This window comes from Pseudophryne corroboree, chromosome 5 (genome assembly GCF_028390025.1).
Source record: "Pseudophryne corroboree isolate aPseCor3 chromosome 5, aPseCor3.hap2, whole genome shotgun sequence".
Classification (NCBI taxonomy): Eukaryota; Metazoa; Chordata; class Amphibia; order Anura; family Myobatrachidae; genus Pseudophryne; species Pseudophryne corroboree.
The window spans coordinates 93,641,674-93,663,517 of record NC_086448.1 but is presented as its reverse complement, the minus strand read 5'-3'; the positions used below and the strand labels follow the sequence as shown (position 1 = coordinate 93,663,517).

General features: G+C 44.6%; 1 long non-coding RNA gene across 2 annotated transcripts in view; it reads left to right on the top strand.

Annotated features, from left to right (window-relative positions):
- Window positions 1-21,844, top strand: part of LOC134927263 (uncharacterized) — a 191,139-nt gene that overhangs the window by 112,896 nt on the left and 56,399 nt on the right. The window contains exon 7 of one of the 2 annotated variants that reach the window (XR_010177589.1): window positions 19,367-19,404. The exons of the other annotated variant lie outside the window; for it this stretch is intronic. This is a non-coding gene — a long non-coding RNA (uncharacterized LOC134927263). Of the gene's footprint in view, window positions 1-19,366; window positions 19,405-21,844 lie in introns of those variants that run through there. 2 annotated transcript variants of the gene reach the window in all.

Below are 21,844 nucleotides of genomic sequence, written 5' to 3'. Positions count from 1 at the left end.
AGGATGTATCGGAGGAATCCCAGGCAGGAGAGAACTCGTCAGACTTGCCAGTGACATGGCCTGCAGGACTATTGGCTTTCCTGGGTAAGGAGGAAATTGACACTGAGGGAGTTGGTGGTGTGGTTTGCGTGAGCTTGGTTACAAGAGGAAGGGATTTACTGGTCAGTGGACTGCTTCCGCTGTCGCCCAAAGTTTTTGAACTTGTCACTGACTTATGATGAACGCGCTGCAGGTGACGTATAAGGGAGGATGTTCCGAGGTGGTTAACATCCTTACCCCTACTTATTATAGCTTGACAAAGGCAACACACGGCTTGACACCTGTTGTCCGCATTTGTGTTGAAATAATTCCACACCGAAGAGCTGATTTTTTTGTATTTTGACCAGGCATGTCAATGGCCATATTCGTCCCACGGACAACAGGTGTCTCCCCGGGTGCCTGACTTAAACAAACCACCTCACCATCAGAATCCTCCTTGTCAATTTCCTCCCCAGCGCCAGCAACACCCATATCCTCATCCTGGTGTACTTCAACAGTGACATCTTCAATTTGACTATCAGGAACTGGACTGCGGGTGCTCCTTCCAGCACTTGCAGGGGGCGTGAAAATGGTGGAAGGCGCAAGCTCTTCCCGTCCAGTGTTGGGAAGGTCAGGCATCGCAACCGACACAATTGGACTCTCCTTGGGGATTTGTGATTTCGAAGAACGCACAGTTCTTTGCTGTGCTTTTGCCAGCTTAAGTCTTTTCATTTTTCTAGCGAGAGGCTGAGTGCTTCCATCCTCATGTGAAGCTGAACCACTAGCGATGAACATAGGCCAGGGCCTTAGCCGTTCCTTGCCACTCCGTGTCGTAAATGGCATATTGGCAAGTTTACGATTCTCCTCAGACGCTTTTAATTTAGATTTTTGGGTAATTTTTTTACTGATCTTTTGTGTTTTGCATTTTACATGCTCTGTACTATGACATTGGGCATACGTCGTTGATGGCATTTCATCGTCTCGGCCATGAACAAGGAAGGGAGATTTTTTTGCTGCGCCAATGTGTCTCAATTATCTTAAATAAATTTAAACAAAGCTAATGTCTTAGAGATAAGATCACAAGTGTCAGAAGTGTGCGCGCCTCTATAAGGAGTAGTGTGTTACTCCTATACTGATGAGCTGGAGAAAAAATGGGTGGAAAATAGAAGCGCTCAACACTTACTGACACTGCGATCCAGGGTTAATTCACAACCAAAGGGTCCAAGGGAATTTTTGATATATTATAAAAAATATTTATTAAGATACAATAAAAATTGCACAATACACCAGATATATATCTAACATAAAAACCCTTATCCTCACTGAATTTCTGTATCAAGAATTTTCTACACTCACATCAGTTGCAAGTGTGTGTCAACAAAAATGTCAACTAGATGACTAGCAGCAAATAAATTGTAATAATTGTTGCAGTAAAGTTACCAATGCTGTTTGTTAGACACTATTGAATGTTCAGTCAAACACAATTACTAGATGTGAAGATTAAATATAAATATTGAATACAATCATAGGCTCTATATTCAAGAGCTGTATTCTGAAACGTCTCAAAGTTCCAGGAGCCGATATAGGTGATAATGAATGGTTAGATTACCTCTCCGATAGAGCTGAGTGGTCCCGAGCGTCCTCGGGTGAGCCCAGAAAGCCCAGATTGAATTGCAGAGTTGAAAGTGTTAGCCGTGCTGGCCGGGGTCCCGCTATTTAGCCTGTTATCCCTGGGCGTGCACCGCCCGTTGCAGTCTGTAGGGAGAGACAGGTGTGCGGCTGCTATAATGGAAAGCCCGCTGCAGGAATCAAATACTTAGTGGGACACCTCGATCTCCCTGGACTGGCACCGTCCGTTGGAAATGTAGGGGAGAGAGGCTGCTGGTTATCCACTAACGCTGTACGGAGCTGGGAGTACGGCTGTGTCCTATTCTGGAGCCCGCACTGTTTGCTCCCGTAGATGGTATACCGGAGCCGTGCGGAGAGTCCCAGAAGATGCAATCAGTCAGTGAGGAAATAAGGGGGAGGAGTCCTACTGCTTAGCTTATTGTGGGGAGGATTGGGGAGCAGCTGTTAGGACTCAGGAGGTGTACAGTGCAGAGTTTTGCTAGGTTTTTTTTATCCGTTCTCTGCCTGAAAAAAACGCTCCATACCAAATCTGTGCTCAGCCTCAGTGTGCTGCATGATATATCTGACTGTGCTGAGTGCTCACACTGCTTAATTGTGGGGGAGACTGGGGAGCAGCTATAGCAGGAGTACAGTGCACAGTTTTGCTGACAGTGACCACCAGTATACGTTTGTCTGCCTGAAAAACACTCCTGTGGTGTCTTTTTTTCTTTATACTATAAATTTAAACGCAGTCTGCTGACAGTGTCCACAAGGTCCATTATACTGTATATAGCAGTACGGTAGGCCACTGCTGTACCTACCTCTGTGTCTTCAGTCACTCGTCGTCATACATAAAGTATACTATCCATCCATCTACATTGTATACCTTACCTGTGGTGTCTTTTTTTCTTTATACTATAAACGCAGTCTGCTGACAGTGTCCACCAGGTCCATTATACTGTATATAGCAGTACGGTAGGCCACTGCTGTACCTACCTCTGTGTCTTCAGTCACTCATCGTCATACATAAAGTATACTATCCATCCATCTACATTGTATACCTGTGGTGTCTTTTTTTCTTTATACTATAAACGCAGTCTGCTGACAGTGTCCACCAGGTCCATTATACTGTATATAGCAGTACGGTAGGCCACTGCTGTACCTACCTCTGTGTCTTTAGTCACTCGTCGTCATACATAAAGTATACTATCCATCCATCTACATTGTATACCTGTGGTGTCTTTTTTTCTTTATACTATAAACGCAGTCTGCTGACAGTGTCCACTAGGTCCTTTATACTGTATATAGCAGTACGGTAGGCCACTGCTGTACCTACCTCTGTGTCTTCAGTCACTCGTCGTCATACATAAAGTATACTATCCATCCATCTACATTGTATACCTGTGGTGTCTTTTTTTCTTTATACTATAAACGCAGTCTGCTGACAGTGTCCACCAGGTCCATTATACTGTATATAGCAGTACGGTAGGCCACTGCTGTACCTACCTCTGTGTCTTCAGTCACTCGTCGTCATACATAAAGTATACTATCCATCCATCTACATTGTATACCTGTGGTGTCTTTTTTTCTTTATACTATAAACGCAGTCTGCTGACAGTGTCCACCAGGTCCATTATACTGTATATAGCAGTACGGTAGGCCACTGCTGTACCTACCTCTGTGTCTTCAGTCACTCGTCGTCATACATAAAGTATACTATCCATCCAACTACATTGTATACCTGTGGTGTCTTTTTTTCTTTATACTATAAACGCAGTCTGCTGACAGTGTCCACCAGGTCCATTATACTGTATATAGCAGTATGGTAGGCCACTGCTGTACCTACCTATGTGTCTTCAGTCACTCGTCGTCATACATAAAGTATACTATCCATCCATCTACATTGTATACCTGTGGTGTCTTTTTTTCTTTATACTATAAACGCAGTCTGCTGACAGTGTCCACTAGGTCCTTTATACTGTATATAGCAGTACGGTAGGCCACTGCTGTACCTACCTCTGTGTCTTCAGTCACTCGTCGTCATACATAAAGTATACTATCCATCCATCTACATTGTATACCTGTGGTGTCTTTTTTTCTTTATACTATAAACGCAGTCTGCTGACAGTGTCCACCAGGTCCATTATACTGTATATAGCAGTACGGTAGGCCACTGCTGTACCTACCTCTGTGTCTTCAGTCACTCGTCGTCATACATAAAGTATACTATCCATCCATCTACATTGTATACCTGTGGTGTCTTTTTTTCTTTATACTATAAACGCAGTCTGCTGACAGTGTCCACCAGGTCCATTATACTGTATATAGCAGTACGGTAGGCCACTGCTGTACCTACCTCTGTGTCTTCAGTCACTCGTCGTCATACATAAAGTATACTATCCATCCAACTACATTGTATACCTGTGGTGTCTTTTTTTCTTTATACTATAAACGCAGTCTGCTGACAGTGTCCACCAGGTCCATTATACTGTATATAGCAGTATGGTAGGCCACTGCTGTACCTACCTATGTGTCTTCAGTCACTCGTCGTCATACATAAAGTATACTATCCATCAATCTACATTGTATACCTGTGGTGTCTTTTTTTTTTAATACTATAAACGCAGTCTGCTGAGTGTCCACCGGGTCCATTATACTGTATATAGCAGTACGGTAGGCCACTGCTGTACCTACCTCTGTGTCTTCAGTAACTCGTCGTCATACATAAAGTATACTATCCATCCATCTACATTGTATACCTGTGGTGCCTTTTCGTTGTGCGCATTAAAATATGGAGAACAAAAATGTGGAGGTTAAAAAAATAGGGAAAGATTAAGATCCACTTCCACCTCGTGCTGAAGCTGCTGCCACTAGTCATGGCCGAGACAATGAAATGCCATCAACGTCGTCTGCCAAGACCGATGCCCAATGTCATAGTACAGAGCATGTAAAATCCAAAACACAAAAGATCAGTAAAAAAATGACCCAAAAATCAAAATTAAAAGCGTCTGAGGAGAAGCGTAAACTTGCCAATATGCCATTTACGACACGGAGTGGCAAGGAACGGCTGAGGCCCTGGCCTATGTTCATGGCTAGTGGTTCAGCTTCACATGAGGATGGAAGCACTCATCCTCTCGCTAGAAAAAAGAAAAGACTTAAGCTTGCAAAAGCACAGCAAAGAACTGTGCGTTCTTCGAAATCACAAATCCCCAAGGAGAGTCCAATTGTGTCGGTTGCGATGCCTGACCTTCCCAACACTGGACGGGAAGAGCTTGCATCTTCCACCATTTGCACGCCCCCTGCAAGTGCTGGAAGGAGCACCCGCAGTCCAGTTCCTGATAGTCAAATTGAAGATGTCACTGTTGAAGTACACCAGGATGAGGATATGGGTGTTGCTGGCGCTGGGGAGGAAATTGACAAGGAGGATTCTGATGGTGAGGTGGTTTGTTTAAGTCAGGCACCCGGGGAGACACCTGTTGTCCGTGGGACGAATATGGCCATTGACATGCCTGGTCAAAATACAAAAAAAATCAGCTCTTCGGTGTGGAATTATTTCAACAGAAATGCGGACAACAGGTGTCAAGCCGTGTGTTGCCTTTGTCAAGCTGTAATAAGTAGGGGTAAGGACGTTAACCACCTCGGAACATCCTCCCTTATACGTCACCTGCAGCGCATTCATCATAAGTCAGTGACAAGTTTAAAAACTTTGGGTGACAGCGGAAGCAGTCCACTGACCACTAAATCCCTTCCTCTTGTAACCAAGCTCCTGCAAACCACACCACCAACTCCCTCAGTGTCAATTTCCTCCTTACCCAGGAAAGCCAATAGTCCTGCAGGCCATGTCACTGGCAAGTCTGACGAGTCCTCTCCTGCCTGGGATTCCTCCGATGCATCCTTGAGTGTAACGCCTACTGCTGCTGGCGCTGCTGTTGCTGCTGCTGAGAGTCGATCGTCATCCCAGAGGGGAAGTCGGAAGACCACTTGTACTACTTCCAGTAAGCAATTGACTGTCCAACAGTCCTTTGCGAGGAAGATGAAATATCACAGCAGTCATCCTGCTGCAAAGCGGATAACTGAGGCCTTGGCAGCCTGGGCGGTGAGAAACGTGGTTCCGGTATCCATCGTTAATTCAGAGCCAACTAGAGACTTGATTGAGGTACTGTGTCCCCGGTACCAAATACCATCTAGGTTCCATTTCTCTAGGCAGGCGATACCGAAAATGTACACAGACCTCAGAAAAAGAGTCACCAGTGTCCTAAAAAATGCAGTTGTACCAAATGTCCACTTAACCACGGACATGTGGACAAGTGGAGCAGGGCAGACTCAGGACTACATGACTGTGACAGCCCACTGGGTAGATGTATTGCCTCCCGCTGCAAGAACAGCAGCGGCGGCACCAGTAGCAGCATCTCGCAAACGCCAACTCGTTCCTAGGCAGGCTACGCTTTGTATCACCGCTTTCCAGAATATGCACACAGCTGAAAACCTCTTACGGCAACTGAGGAAGATCATCGCAGAATGGCTTACCCCAATTGGACTCTCCTGGGGATTTGTGGCATCGGACAACGCCAGCAATATTGTGCGTGCATTACATCTGGGCAAATTCCAGCACGTCCCATGTTTTGCACATACCTTGAATTTGGTGGTGCAGAATTATTTAAAAAATGACAGGGGCGTGCAAGAGATGCTGTCGGTGGCCAGAAGAATTGCGGGCCACTTTCGGCGTACAGGCACCGCGTACAGAAGACTGGAGCACCACCAAAAACACCTGAACCTGCCCTGCCATCATCTGAAGCAAGAGGTGGTAACGAGGTGGAATTCAACCCTCTATATGCTTCAGAGGATGGAGGAGCAGCAAAAGGCCATTCAAGCCTATACATCTGGCCACGATATAGGCAAAGGAGGTGGAATGCACCTGACTCAAGCGCAGTGGAGAATGATTTCAACGTTGTGCAAGGTTCTGCAACCTTTTGAACTTGCCACACGTGAAGTCAGTTCAGACACTGCCAGCCTGAGTCAGGTCATTCCCCTCATCAGGCTTTTGCAGAAGAAGCTGGAGACATTGAAGGAGGAGCTAAAACAGAGCGATTCTGCTAGGCATGTGGGACTTGTGGATGGAGCCCTTCATTCGCTTAACCAGGATTCACGGGTGGTCAATCTGTTGAAATCAGAGCACTACATTTTGGCCACCGTGCTCGATCCTAGATTTAAAACCTACGTTGTATCTCTCTTTCCGGCAGACACAAGTCTGCAGAGGTTCAAAGACCTGCTGGTGAGAAAATTGTCAAGTCAAGCGGAACGTGACCCGTCAACATCTCCTCCTTCACATTCTCCCGCAACTGGGGGTGCGAGGAAAAGGCTACGAATTCCGAGCCAACCCGCTGGCGGTGATGCAGGGCAGTCTGGAGCGAGTGCTGACATCTGGTCCGGACTGAAGGACCTGCCAACGATTACTGACATGTCGTCTACTGTCACTGCATATGATTCTCTCACCATTGAAAGAATGGTGGAGGATTATATAAGTGACCGCATCCAAGTAGGCACGTCAGACAGTCCGTACTTATACTGGCAGGAAAAAGAGGCAATTTGGAGGCCCTTGCAGAAACTGGCTTTATTCTACCTAAGTTGCCCTCCCTCCAGTGTGTACTCCGAAAGAGTGTTTAGTGCCGCCGCTCACCTTGTCAGCAATCGGCGTACGAGGTTACTTCCAGAAAATGTGGAGAAGATGATGTTCATTAAAATTAATTATAATCAATTCCTCCGTGGAGACATTCACCAGCAGCAATTGCCTCCAGAAAGTACACGGGGACCTGAGATGGTGGATTCCAGTGAGGACGAATTAATAATCTGTGAGGAGTGGGATGTACACAGTGAAAGGGGTGATGAATCGGACGATGATGATGAGGTGGACATCTTGCCTCTGTAGAGACAGTTTGTGCAAGGAGAGATTGATTGCTTCTTTTTTGGTGGGGGCCCAAACCAACCAGTCATTTCAGTCACAGTCGTGTGGCAGACCCTGTCGCTGAAATGATGGGTTCGTTAAAGTGTGCATGTCCTGTTTATACAACATAAGGGTGGGTGGGAGGGCCCAAGGACAATTCCATCTTGCACCTCTTTTTTCTTTCATTTTTCTTTGCGTCATGTGCTGTTTGGGGAGTATTTTTTTGAAGGGCCATCCTGCGTGACACTGCAGTGACACTCCTAGATGGGCCAGGTGTTTGTGTCGGCCACTTGGGTCGCTTATCTTAGTCACACAGCTACCTCATTGCGCCTCTTTTTTTCTTTGCGTCATGTGCTGTTTGGGGAGTATATTTTTGAAGGGCCATCCTGCGTGACACTGCAGTGCCACTCCTAGATGGGCCAGGTGTTTGTGTCGGCCACTTGGGTCGCTTATCTTAGTCACACAGCTACCTCATTGCGCCTCTTTTTTTCTTTGCGTCATGTGCTGTTTGGGGAGTATTTTTTTGAAGGGCCATCCTGAGTGACACTGCAGTGCCACTCCTAGATGGGCCAGGTGTTTGTGTCGGCCACTTGGGTCGCTTAGCTTAGTCACACAGCTACCTCATTGCGCCTCTTTTTTTTCTTTGCGTCATGTGCTGTTTGGGGAGTATTTTTTTGAAGGGCCATCCTGAGTGACACTGCAGTGCCACTCCTAGATGGGCCAGGTGTTTGTGTCGGCCACTTGGGTCGCTTAGCTTAGTCACACAGCTACCTCGGTGCAAATTTTAGGACTAAAAATAATATTGTGAGGTGTGAGGTATTCAGAATAGACTGAAAATGAGTGGAAATTATGGTTATTGAGGTTAATAATACTATGGGATCAAAATGACCCCCAAATTCTATGATTTAAGCAGTTTTTTAGGGTTTTTTGAAAAAAACACCCGAATCCAAAACACACCCGAATCCGACAAAAAAATTTCGGTGAGGTTTTGCCAAAATTTGCTACTCAGTTATGAGAATCATCCCACCATGTCTCTGTAATACCTGTAATATCATATTGGTCTTTAATGCAATAATTTCCAATTCTCCTATTTTACCTTATAGGCTTCTAGCATTTGCAAGCATGCACTTTAGTTTAGTTATTCCCTTTTCTTTATGTTTTTTTGCTTCTACTGTTTCCTTGCTTAAATTACTATTCCTTGTTTTACCCTTGTTACCTTATTTTCCCCTCCCCCTTCTCCACTCCCATTATACTTAATACATCCCTCATTACTGCTCTCACTGATCGTCCCACTAAATCTTTCTAATCCCTCTCCCCAGTCACCTAGTTTAAAATTTCCTCCAACCCTCTAACCATCCTTCCCCGCAACACTGCTGCCCCTTCCTCGTTCAGGTGCAATCCATTGCGACAAAAAAATATGGTGCCCAATTTTCCAAGAAAACAAATCCCTCCTTCAGCCACACATTTACCTCCTTGATCTCCCTCTGTCTCCCTGGGCTAGCGCATGGCACAGGTAATATTTCAGAAAATTTTACCTTAGATGTCCTTGCCTTAAGTTTGCGACCTCGATCCCTGTAACATTTTTTAAGGACATCCCATGAAGGCTGTCCTGAAGCCAACCCAGATCTCAGTGCATCTATCCATTCGCCTTCTGGGGTAAATGGTGGCCTCTTACGAGGTGCTTCAGTACAGGTTTCATGCGAGACCCTTCCAGCTAGATCTATTGGACAAATAGTCCGGATCGCATCTTCACATGCACCAGGCTCTCTCTTTTGTGGTGGCTACAGACTTCTCACCTCGTCGAGGGTCAGAGGTTTGGTATTCAGAATTGGATGCTGCTAACCACAGACGCAAGCCTCAGAGGTTGGGAAGCAGTCATCCAGGGGGTGCAGTTTCAGGGAAGATGGTCAACTCAGGAAATCAACCTTCCAATAAACATCCTGGAACTTAGGGCTATCTACAATGCCCTTCTGCAGGCCGCATCTCTACTTCGGAATCAGGCCATTCAAGTACAGTTGGGCAATGCTACTGCGGAGATGTACATAAACCGACAGGGCGGAACAAAAAGCAGAGCAGCAATGTCAGAGGTGTCAAGATTTCTTCTCTGGGCAGAAAAACATGCCGTGGCGTTGTTGGTGGTCTTCAGTCCAGGAGTAGACAACTTGGAAGCAGACTTCCTCAGTAGACACGACCTGCACCCGGGGGAGTGGAGCATTCACCCAGAAGTGTACCGGTGCTTGACACATCGGTGGTGATATCCACAAATCAACGTGATGGCTTCTCGTCTCAACAAGAAGCTCAAGCGGTATTGTTCCAGGTCAAGAGACCCACAGGCAGTGGCGGTAGATGCTGTGACGACTCCGTGGGTCTACCAGATGGTGTACATATTTCCTCCTCTTCCTCTGATCCCAAGAATTCTAAAAATAATAAGAAGGGAAAAGGTGGACTTCCGCTTCCGGTTGCATGCAGAGCACAGCGTGATCGTGCTCCTCCGCACAATACCCAGCAATATACATTTCTTAACGGCTCCTGGAGCCTCCACAGCCTCGCTACACGACCCTCCTGACCACTTCTCCCTCTGATGGAGAAGTTTTTGGCCTCGCCGCCTGCCGCCAAACATCAGACGAGCCGTCAAGAGAAGCGCCGCGCGGACCCCATAATGGCGCCGGACGCTGGAGCGACACACAGTGTCCCGGCCTCGAAGAAAGCTGCAGCTGAAGCAGCAGATGATGAAAACGCACCGCAGGTACGTCGACAGCCTGACTCCCCAGCGACATACCAGGACATAGTTGATGCTATTAAAAACACTATGACACCCCTGCTAACGCGGGCAGTAGCCGACATCACACAACAAATGCATCATCTACAGGGAAGGGTCACAGACACAGAACATCGTGTAGCCTCGGTCTGCCATGATATGTCAGGGGCCCAGCGAGATATTATACTATTACGGAAAGAAAACCACCAACTGTGGAATAAAGTCGATGACATAGAAAATCGCTCCAGGAGATCAAATATAAGGATAGTAGGGATACCGGAGTCAGTTAAAGGCCCGGACCTGCTTACCTTTGTTTCCACTACGCTTCCGCAACTACTAAAAATTGAGTCAGAATGCAAGGACTTAATAATAGAAAGGGTACATAGACTCGGCCCCCCTCCTAAACCACAAGAAAAGAGGCCGCGGGTAGTTATTTTTAAATGCCTCAACTACCTGCACAAGGTAGCTATCTGGAAGGCTTCGCGCCAGATTCAAAACCTCACATGGGAAGGCAAACGCATTCACCTGTTTCAGGACTTTTCAGTGGAGCTCACGAGAGCTAGAAAAGCCTTTACTCCAATATGTTCTCAACTTGCCGCAGCTAAGCAGAAATTTGCTTTAATGTACCCAGCGCGCCTACGTATTTTCTTCGCAGACAAACACTATGACTTTAACACGCCGGAAGATGCACAAGCATTCTGGAGCGAGGACCAGCAGTCTCAAAACGAAGATATATCTGATACACCTCCAGTTTCCAGTGTCTCTCGTTGAGGTCACCTCTCTCAGGAGATGTGCCCACCATGCTACACTCCGTTACAAAGCCTCTTCTTCAAAAAGGTTACCCCCCCCCCCCCTAACCCTTCCATCCATTCTATGCAGTTCCCACAGGATGTTTGTCTTATACTGCTATACCCCCCCACCCTTCCCTCCCTTTTTCAACCCTCAACTTTATATAACAATTCATAATAGTTCATATCTGGACTTTCAGGCCTGATCTCTGGTAATATAGATTTGGATGGGTCAGATATTACCCTGCACTATAGCTTTATCCATGAGGGCTGATTATTTCAAATATATATAAGGGTATTGATGCCCCCTGTTATGCTTCGTTATGATGATTTGATAAATTTAAACACTATGTATAGTGTTCCAATTTTACACTGTTTTCTCTCCTATTTGCGGAAGTACCGCATACACACACATGCGGATACAACTGTAAATATGAGGTTTGTATCTCTGTTTTACCTATACTCCTCTCTTTCTCTCTTGTCGTGTCCCCCCCATCCTTCTTGTTCTCTCCCCTTTTGTTCCCCTTTCCAATACAGGTTTTGCTGCAGGTTCCTTAGGACGTCCTTCTCCACGACACTCCCCATATGGCACACGCTAATGTAACTACTATACGGGTTGGCTCTCTGAATGCTGGGGGTTTCGGTACTCCTGCTAAGCGACGCAAGGTATTAATATATCTAAACAGACAAAAATTGGATATTGCTTTTTTACAGGAGACGCACCTTACACAGCCGGAATCACTCAAATTACAAATGCTCAACTGGCGCCTGCTAATTTCCTCCTCCTTTAATTCAAAATCCAGAGGAGTAGCAATTTTGGCTTCTAAATCACTCCCACTAGAGATTTTATCATCTGAATCAGATCCAGAGGGCAGATATGTTATCGTCACCATAAAATTATACTCTAACACTTACACGTTATGTACACTATATGCTCCTAACTCGTATTCGAAAGCCTTCTTTCAATTGATATTACGTAAATTATTACCCTTCTCCTCTGACAATCTTATTATGGGAGGAGATCTCAATCTGATATCACACCCGCATTTAGACAGATCCCATCCCAGAAGGTCTCATCACTCATTACCAAAATTAGGTATCCCCACGCTCCTATCGTCTTTACAACTTATTGATGTATGGAGGGCCCTCCACCCTACAGACAGAGGATACACTTGTCTATCATCCGCACACCACTCTCTATCCCGGATAGATTATGTCACTCTTTCTAATAATTTATTTACCCAAATACTCGACTCGGGAATAGAACCAATCACCTTATCTGACCATGCATTGGTATGGACTACAATTAAAACTCAAAGTGAGAAATCTACACATAAATCCTGGAGATTTCCTGCTCACCTCTCTAAAATCCCTAGATTCATTAATCATCTAGAACAATCCTGGGATGACTACCATGATAACAACAAACAATTCTTAGCAACTAACCCACCCCTATATTGGATGACCGCAAAGGCAGTCTTAAGAGGTTCGGTCTTAAACTTCGAACTTAAGGAAAAAAAGAATCGCTCTAAATCTTACCTCCTATTACAACAATCCCTCACAGAAACTTACTCCAACTATAGCTTACAACCCACCCCTGCCAACAAATCTTTATACCTAACAGCAAAAATAAAATTTGAAGAATCCCTCCAAGCATTATCAGATAAATCACAATTCTATTCTAACTACCGCTTTCATAGATACGGCAACAAAACTAGTAAGCTATTGACCAACATCCTTAACGGGACCAGACCCCCTATGACAGTACACCCCCTATTACAACCTGATGGCACACACACTACATCCAACAAACAGATCTCCCAAAACATGCAACTCTACTACACAGACATATATTCACACCCCCAGATACCTTTGAATATGGACTTTCCCAACACTACTCCAAACTCCGAACCCTCCAGCCCCTTATGGGACACGCTTACTTATCCCCAAGCCCCTACAGACTCTCATGATTCCCTAACACAACCGATCACTCTAACTGAAGTTATTCAGGCCATTAAAACATTAAAACCAGCAAAAGCTCCAGGACCTGATGGCTTCAGTGGAGACTTTTATAAATTATTTGACGAACGCATTGCTCCGATTTTAGTTTCAGTCTTCAATTCCATTCTTTCTAACGCATCCCTCCCTCCCCATTTTAATTCCGCAATCATCAAATTAATACTCAAATCTGGGAGAGACCCAGCGCTGCCAGCTTCATACAGGCCTATTTCCCTTTTAAATTCTGACTACAAACTCCTTACAAAAATCCTAGCCACCCGCCTTAATCCTATCCTCCCGTCAATAATTCATCACGACCAAACAGGATTCATCAAGGGCAGACAACCCCTCACAAATATCCGTAAAGTTTTGGCTGCAGTATATACGAGCCAGGGGGGAACAGGTGGGCCCAATGGAAAAGCAATTCTCTCACTAGATGCAGAGAAAGCATTTGACTTAGTACATTGGTCCTATCTGTTCCTCACTATGGAGAGATTCGGTATCCCATCCACTTTTATTTCTTTCGTTAGAACACTATACACATTGTCATCCTCACAAATCTCATGTAATGGATTTCTGTCCCCCCCCTTTCCTATTCAAAAGGGCACCCGGCAAGGATGCCCCCTGTCACCACTCCTTTTTGACATAGCGATTGAACCATTAGTTATTGCCCTTAGATCCGCCCCAGACTTTATCGGCATTACAGTTGCCTCTTTAGAACTAAAAGTGTCCCTCTTTGCAGACGACATGTTGCTTTTCATGTCTGACCCAGCCAAATCCCTCCCAGTGATATTAAAGATAATTACATCTTTTAGTTCGTTCGCAGGGTATAAAATCAATGTTGCTAAATCTGAATTTCTCCCTATATCTAACCAACTTAAACAATTCCATTCTCTACCGATACTGGCCCAATTTCACATAAAAACCTCGCAACTTAAATATTTAGGTGTTCAAATCACAAACGAAGCTCACTCCTTATACTTAGCGAACTTCCCTCCCCTCCTTACAAAAATTTATTCCCAACTAGATGGGTGGTCAAAACTCCCTTTATCACTGCTAGGCAGAGCAGCAGTTCTGAAAAGTGTAATCTTCCCAAAAATCTATTACCCCTTACAATTGCTACCGTGTATCATATCCAAACAAGATCTTTCCATCTTTGAGAAAAGAATCTCACAGTTCTTATGGCAGGGCAAACGCCCTCGATTAGCCCTAAGAAAGCTATACAAATCCAGGTCAAAAGGCGGTCAAGGCATCCCAAATTTTGCAATATATTCTATCACGGCCCAATTCAGGATAATAGCAGATTGGCTTATGGAAACCTCAAAGTTCACTGATAAGGCGCTAGAACAATGCTTGTTTTTCCCTTTTTCTCCGGGTGCTTTATTACACACACCTGCCCATCTAATCCCTTCAAACATTATAAATCACCCTCTATTTAGAGTCACATACAACACTTGGGTCAAGTTGAGTAAAAACCTTAGATTCCCACACACACACACTCACCTTTTTGCCCACTTTGGGGTAACCCCAACTTCCAACCCTCCCTAACTAACCCAATCTTCCGCCAATGGTCCCAGAAAGGCCTTAATCTGGCATCGAAACTCTTCGATCCTGGAGGAAACATACATACTTTCTCTGCCCTGAAAGACATCTACGACCTTTCTAATTCCCACTTCTATCTATATCTTCAAGCTAGACACTACACAATATCACTATCTCATCTAAACAGCTCACTTAAAGGAATCCACCCTCTGGATCCCATTCTCAAAACTCATAATAGTCCTAAATCCTCAACTAAGGCGTTGTACGCTCTCCTAATAAATTCAACCAATGACTCTGATCTAGCTAACCTTGCGTCCGCTTGGAGTGCCGACATCCCTGGAGCCACAGGAGCCGATATAATTAACACTTACCAGTATCCGAAAATCATGAAAACACTTCAATCTTCCTATCTCCAAGAAGTCCACTTCAAGACTATACACAGGTTTTATATTTCCCCAGCACAAAGAAGACACATGTCTTCCGATGACCCTGGCTCTTGTTACAAATGTTCTATGGCTAATGCCAAATTCTTCCATTGTTTCTGGACATGCTCTAAAATATCGAAGTTTTGGCGCAAGACCATAGCTTTTCTCAACCGCATCTTACACCTAAGCCTTGATCTCAACCCACTTGCTTGTCTATGCCTGAATTTTAAAGATTGGAACTTCCCCAAGACAGAGAGCTCGCCCTCAGCATTCCTAATCACAGTTTTCACAATGGCAAAGAAGCTCATTCTGATACATTGGATTCAAAAAACCGCCCCATCTATTGGAGAGCTCCGGAACAGACTTCTTCAGCTAATCTACTTTGACAAAAGAACACTCTCACTCAACTCAGAATGCTCCCTCAACTCTTTTATTAGGAAATGGAGTAAATATATATCTACTTTAGATGACTCTATTCAAGTGGACATTTGGAGGAACCTGTCTTAACCCTAATAACTCCAATTACCAGGTCGTAGTTTCATTCATATTATATATGATTTCAATGGATCTATGGTATTTGGTTATATGTATCCCCCCCCCCTTTTCCACCCCCCTCCCTCCCTCCATTGTCTTGTGTCTCTAGATACTCGCTTATCTCTTCTATCTTCTTTCAGGGTTCTCTCTTAACCTCATCTATTCCATTTAATATTATGTTTTGATTTGTTGAGAACAACCACTCAATTATTGCTTTTTGTATCCAGGTAAATAGAGTACAAATCCTCATGGCTCCAATGGTGAGCACTTATTAAGTTTCTTACTGGTTGAATGTTATGATACTCTTATTCCAAAAATCAATAAAAATCTTTGAAAATCAAGAAGGGAAAAGGTTCAAGCAATACTCATTGCTTCAGACTGGCCAAGAAGGGCCTGGTACGCAGACCTTCTGGAGATGCTCCTCGAAGATCCGTGGCCTCGACCTCTTTGCGAGGATCTTCTGCAACAGGGCCAGGACGTACCGCGGTTACGTTTAAAGGCATGGAGGTTGAACAGCTGATCCTAGCCAGGAGAGGGATTCTGGAGAGGGTCATTCCGACTATAATCCAAGCCAGGAAAGAGGTAATGTCTAAACATTACCACCGTATATGGTGGAAGTATGTCTCTTGGTGTGAGAGCAGACAATATTTCGCGGTGGAATTTCATCTGGTACTTCTCCTGCTTTTTCTGCAGTCGGGAGTGGATGTGGGCCTACGCCTAGGTTCCATTAAAGTACAGATTTCAGCTTTGTCTATTTTCTTTCAGAAACAATTGGCTTCTCTCCCTGAGGTCCAGATGTTCTTGAAAGGTGTTCTGCGCATCCAGCATCCCTTTGTGCCTCCCATGTCACCTTGGGATTTCAATTTGGTGCTGCAGTTCCTCCAATCGGACTGGTTTGAACCAGTGACATGCAGTGGGGTGAGGCAGAGCCTTTTCTGTTATAATAACGTTTGTGCCAGAGTTTTAACTGGATAAAGTATATGAAAAATACAAATAATATGTTAAAAATATCTTTTTTCTATTATTCTAATCAATTTTATAGTCAAATCTCTGGAGTAAAAAGTCTATGGCAGGTGAGGCAGTGCCTCACCTGCTTATCTTTTCCGCCCATCTCTGATCAAAACTCACCACATTTCCAGTAGTTTATACTGCTGAACCTGTGTGTAATGCCCACATGAACCATTTGGCTCATATATTGTGTGTAAATCTGGCTCTGTTACTAACCAATGCCTCCTGAGAAATTTACCTCACCGCACATCCCTGGTTTGAACCATTACAGGAAGTTGACGTAAAGTACCTTACGTGGAAGACCGTCACAATGTTGGCCTTGGCCTCAGCAAGACGTGTGTCGGAAATAGGGGCATTGTCTCACAAGAGTCCTTACTTAATTTTCCATGAGGATTAAGCTGAACTTGTCAGCAATTTCTTCCTAAGGTGGTGTCCGCTTTTCACATCAACCAACCTATTGTGGTTCCAGCTGTGACGGACACCTCTGCTACTTCAAAGTCTTTGGATGTTGTGAGGGCTTTGAAGGTGTATGTAAAGAGAACAGCTCGTCAAAGAAAATCCGACTCACTGTTCGTTCTCTATGATCCCAATAAAATTTGGTGTCCTGCTTCAAAGTAGTCTATTGCACGCTGGATCATGCTCACGATCCAGCATGCTTATTCCACTGCAGGCTTGCCGGTTCCAAGATCTGTACAGGCCCACTCTACTAGGTCGGTGGGTTCTTCTTGGACTGCTGCCCGGGGTGTCTCGGCTTTACAGCTCTGCCGAGCAGCTACTTGGTCAGGTTCAAACACATTTGCAAAGTTCTACAAGTTCGATACTTTGGCCTCTGAGGACCTTCAGTTTGGTCATGAGCTGACATAGGGCCTAATTCAGCATGGGTCGCTAATCTGAGAAATTACAGTAGAAAGGCTCTGCTTCGGCAGGAAGAAAAAAACACCCGTGCAAGTTTGCAAATGCATCACAGATCACTATCCATTTGCAGATGCATACGCAATTTCCAAAACATCAAAGATTTTTTGACATCTGAGCAATTGTAAGTAGGTCTTAGGCTGCCTGTAATCTGCAACTGAGTTGGCCTGGAAGTGGTCTGTGCTTACATCAGAGACCCTCCCCAAAAACGCCTGGGCACACCTGCATTTTTTTCTGACACACCCAGAAAAAGATGGGTTTCTACCCAGAAACGCCGGATTCCTTTCAGTCAAACAGTGGCTACATAGCAATTAGGATCGGTACACATTTTCTACCGCTATTTCCCCTTGCAAGTGAGCAATGCAAATGCTACGCATGTGCACTCATTCGATAATCGCTCAATTTGCGATTTCTCAGATTAGCTATCCATGCTGAATTATTCCCATTGTTAGATGCTGCTGCTGAATTCAGTGCCACAGTTATATAATACTTAGTTTTCCCAGTTCTGCTTGTCCACATAACTTTGGTTAAGTGAAGAGTGGGTACAATGGAATTTTGTAGACCAATAATATATATATATTTTTTTTTCATTTTAACGTCCTGGTACAGATGAGGAATTGCTTTTCTAGTAAAATGGAACCAAGAATTTAGCAGCGAAGACACAGGACCTCAATTAACTGTCTAAAACCCACTGCATTAATGGCAGATAATGGCTACAAACAGCATAGCCATCATAGCGTCAGTGATCCGCTATGCAACTGAGTGACAGCTACCATATATTTGCTTCCTCTTGCAAAGGATTGTTTAACAGCCAATTGATGTTTTAAACTACTAATGGTCTTCTTGGTCCCTGGTCCCCTTCTGATCCGCCCCCAGCAGCAGCAGCAGGCCTAACGCTCATAGATTCTTCTGCAGAATACTGGATAGGGGAGGAGTCACCTAGCCTTATCAAATTGGCTGCAGGACTACCTCTGATCATTAGTCAGGATATTGATGATAAAGGTGTTGGCGGTGGAGATTGCAGGTGCTGGGATTTAGCTGAGAGAAGGGAGGTAGCTGATGCTGAACTGTTTGTTGTTATTTTTTTAACATAAGTTTCTGAATTTCCCAAAAACTTTCCATGAACTTGCTGCAAATGACGTAACAGGGAGGAGGTTCCTAGATGGTTACAGTCCCTACCTTTACTTACTGTGGCTTTACAAATGCTACAGATGGCTAGACAATTGTTATCAGGATTTGGGTAAAAATAATTCCACACATAAGAGGTTGATTTTTGGGTCTAATGCCCTCGAATGATGATGGCCTTCTTACCATGGGCAAGAACGGCTTCCACTGGTGCTTGACTACACAAACAACATCCTCAGACTCATCATCGACACCCTCATTAGCGCTGATGTCAGCTACACAAATTTTCCTCTCATCCTGTTGCACATCCAGAGTGGCATCCTCAATTTCTATGTCACCAGCTATACAGTACTTCTGCTGCCCATCCCCGCATTTGCAAAGGGTGCAGAAATGGTGGAAGGAGGATTCTCTATGAGTACAGTATCAGAAAGGTTGGGATCACACATAGACGCTCCTCAGGGATTTGTGACGTTTCTGAATGCACAGTTTGTTCTACTGCCTTAGTGGGATTTTTTTTCAGCACTGATTTTCTGGTTTTCATTTGACAAATTTTATACACTCTGAGTGAGAAGGACCTCCATTGTCATGAGAGGCTGAAGAACATGAAGACAGTTGCAGAACCAATTTTATGTTTTTCTGCAGTAAACTTTGCCTTTATTAGTGGTGTTTTATTTTCTTTACCACTATAAAATATTGTTTTTTATTTCAGATACCCTTGAGCATCGGCTTTAGATTACATTGAAGGACCACTGTCATCATGATTGGTGGCAGCAGCTGCAGCACTAGTATTTGGTTGCTGCTCCTGCTCCTCTGTAGATTGATCATTTTCCATACCAATGAACACACACGTTGAACAAAAAAGACTATAGTATTTATTTATTTGAACCTATTGCAAATGACAAGTCACACTGCAGACTCACAGTGCTTATATTTATGTGAACGCAGCACAGTGCTTATATTTATGTGAACTACACACAAGTTGGACAAAAAAATCCACATCTTTAAGGAGGAACTTATGCCCTTTAAGGAGGAACTTATGAGGTACTCTGGTATGTCTGCAGGGCACCAGTTTTGCTATAATGATTATTGGCTTGCAGTCTAATGGATGTGCTCTCTGTCTGGCGTCCTCTGTGAAATGGTGCCCAAATCACCTCAGGAGGGACTTATAGTAAATCCAAAACACATAAGATCCAACAAAGATTCCATTTTGCCTCATTTTGGAATCCGAGCAAGGGCACTCAGATTCCCTCGGATCCCGGAAGTTTGGGTATGCTCGATTCTCGGAGAAATGAGTCCGATCATCTCTAGGTAAAACTGAGCGCAGGCATATTTCTTTTTTGTTTTGTTCCATAAATTTTGCCTTGTGCTATCTAGAGATGAGCTGGTTCAGATTTACCCGGATTTACTCGGATTTACCCGGATCTCAAAATGGTATATTATTGGCTCTCGGATGTCACGTGTTTTGGCTAGCCAATAAGAAAGATTCGGATAAATCTGAACATGCATTAATTCTGGCATTAACAACCGAGTAAATCCGAACCTACACATCTCTAGTGCTATCATTGCAGCTTTCAATTAAAGTAGAGATGAGCAGGTTCGGATCCCTGAGATCCGAACCCTACCGAATCTCCATACCCGAGTCCGGATCTGAGTCAGGCTCGGGTTTTCCTGCCTGACTCAGAAACCAGAACAAGGCAAAACATCATCATCCTGCTGTCGGATTCTTGCGGGGTTTGGATTCCATATAAGGAGCCGCAAGTCGCCATCATTTTCACTCCAGTCTCGGAGAGTGTAGTGAGAGGACGTGACCTCAGTGTCAGTGTGGGCGGGAAAGTGGGGTGGTGATTCCAGTGCTGTCTTGTGCTGCTCAGTCCAGTGTAGTGTCTTATGCTGCATCAGACCAGCCAGTCACAGTGGTGGTGTTCTCTGCTGCTATATGTCCCCAGTGACACTGTATAAGTCCCTTGCAGTTTTGCTGTGTTGTCTTGCATCAGACCAGGGGTAGTGTCTTGTGCAGCATCTGTAATAGCACCCCTGTGGTGGAGTAGTCATACCTGCTTTCTCCAGACAACGCTTGCTGGTTCCAGACCTCTCACGAGTTGTTCCAAGAGGAGCCTGTGGCAGAAGAATGGACACCCCAAAGAGGACACCACAGATGAAGGCTAATACAAATCGATGGTGCAACAATTTTATTTGTAAGAAGGCGATTAGTCACCGATGTAAGGTCAATTGCGTTTAGAGTGAAACACATACACTATGTATCAGCATAACAAATCTTAGGACTAAGGCATCTGATAACGGCAAACATCAATCATTACAATACAATTACCAACATTGAGGATTGTCAGGTAAGAAACATTTTGGCACTAAATTTGCACAATTTTCTAGACTGTCTACAGGGTGGCGCTGTACGCCAAGCAATAACATTCAGTTCCTGCACGGTGCTCTCTGTGTAATATCAGTGTCTCGGATTTAATAAAGCCTGCATGGTAATGGTGTTTTCCTGAGATGGTGTCAGCGGACACCAGGTAAGTATTTGCAGAAAGGTGTGCAGGATGGGTGAGTTGAAAAGTAACACGACCACAAAGACTAACGGTACCAAAGGTATTTGTATCCATGAAAGGTAAGTCAGTTAGCAAAGTTACACACCTTTGTGTACCTAAAGGTACTTGTATGCACGGGAAGGTAAATCAATTAGCGTACAATCTCGTAGTGCAAACTATGAAAGTCATAAAACAGTTCTGGCTGTCATAGCGAATAGGGGTTTACACAACTCAAACTCTTAAACTGGAGTGGGGTGATGGCTATTCCCAGACCCCACATCAGGATCTCTCTCTTTACTCCGGGTGATAAAGTAGCACGTAATTAGGGTCCCAGTAAGAGGCCTCAGCTTGAGACATAGGGCACTAGATATTAGAGACAGGTTCAATAACATTTGAGCTGGTGGAGGAAGGGTGCAATAAGGTACCTGTATGGGTGTTGCACCTCCTATAGGCTGCCTCCATGCTCCTGACCACTACAGCCCCCTGTTATGTTCTCTGTACTTGGAACCCAGGAGATAGGGTGCCAGCAGAAGAGTTCCAAGTATAGATGCATGAAGCTGCGACAGAACTGGGGTACGCAGCAATACCTAATGAAAAACTCTGACTCCATTGTTCTACCCTAGTGGTCGACTAACGCCTGCGAG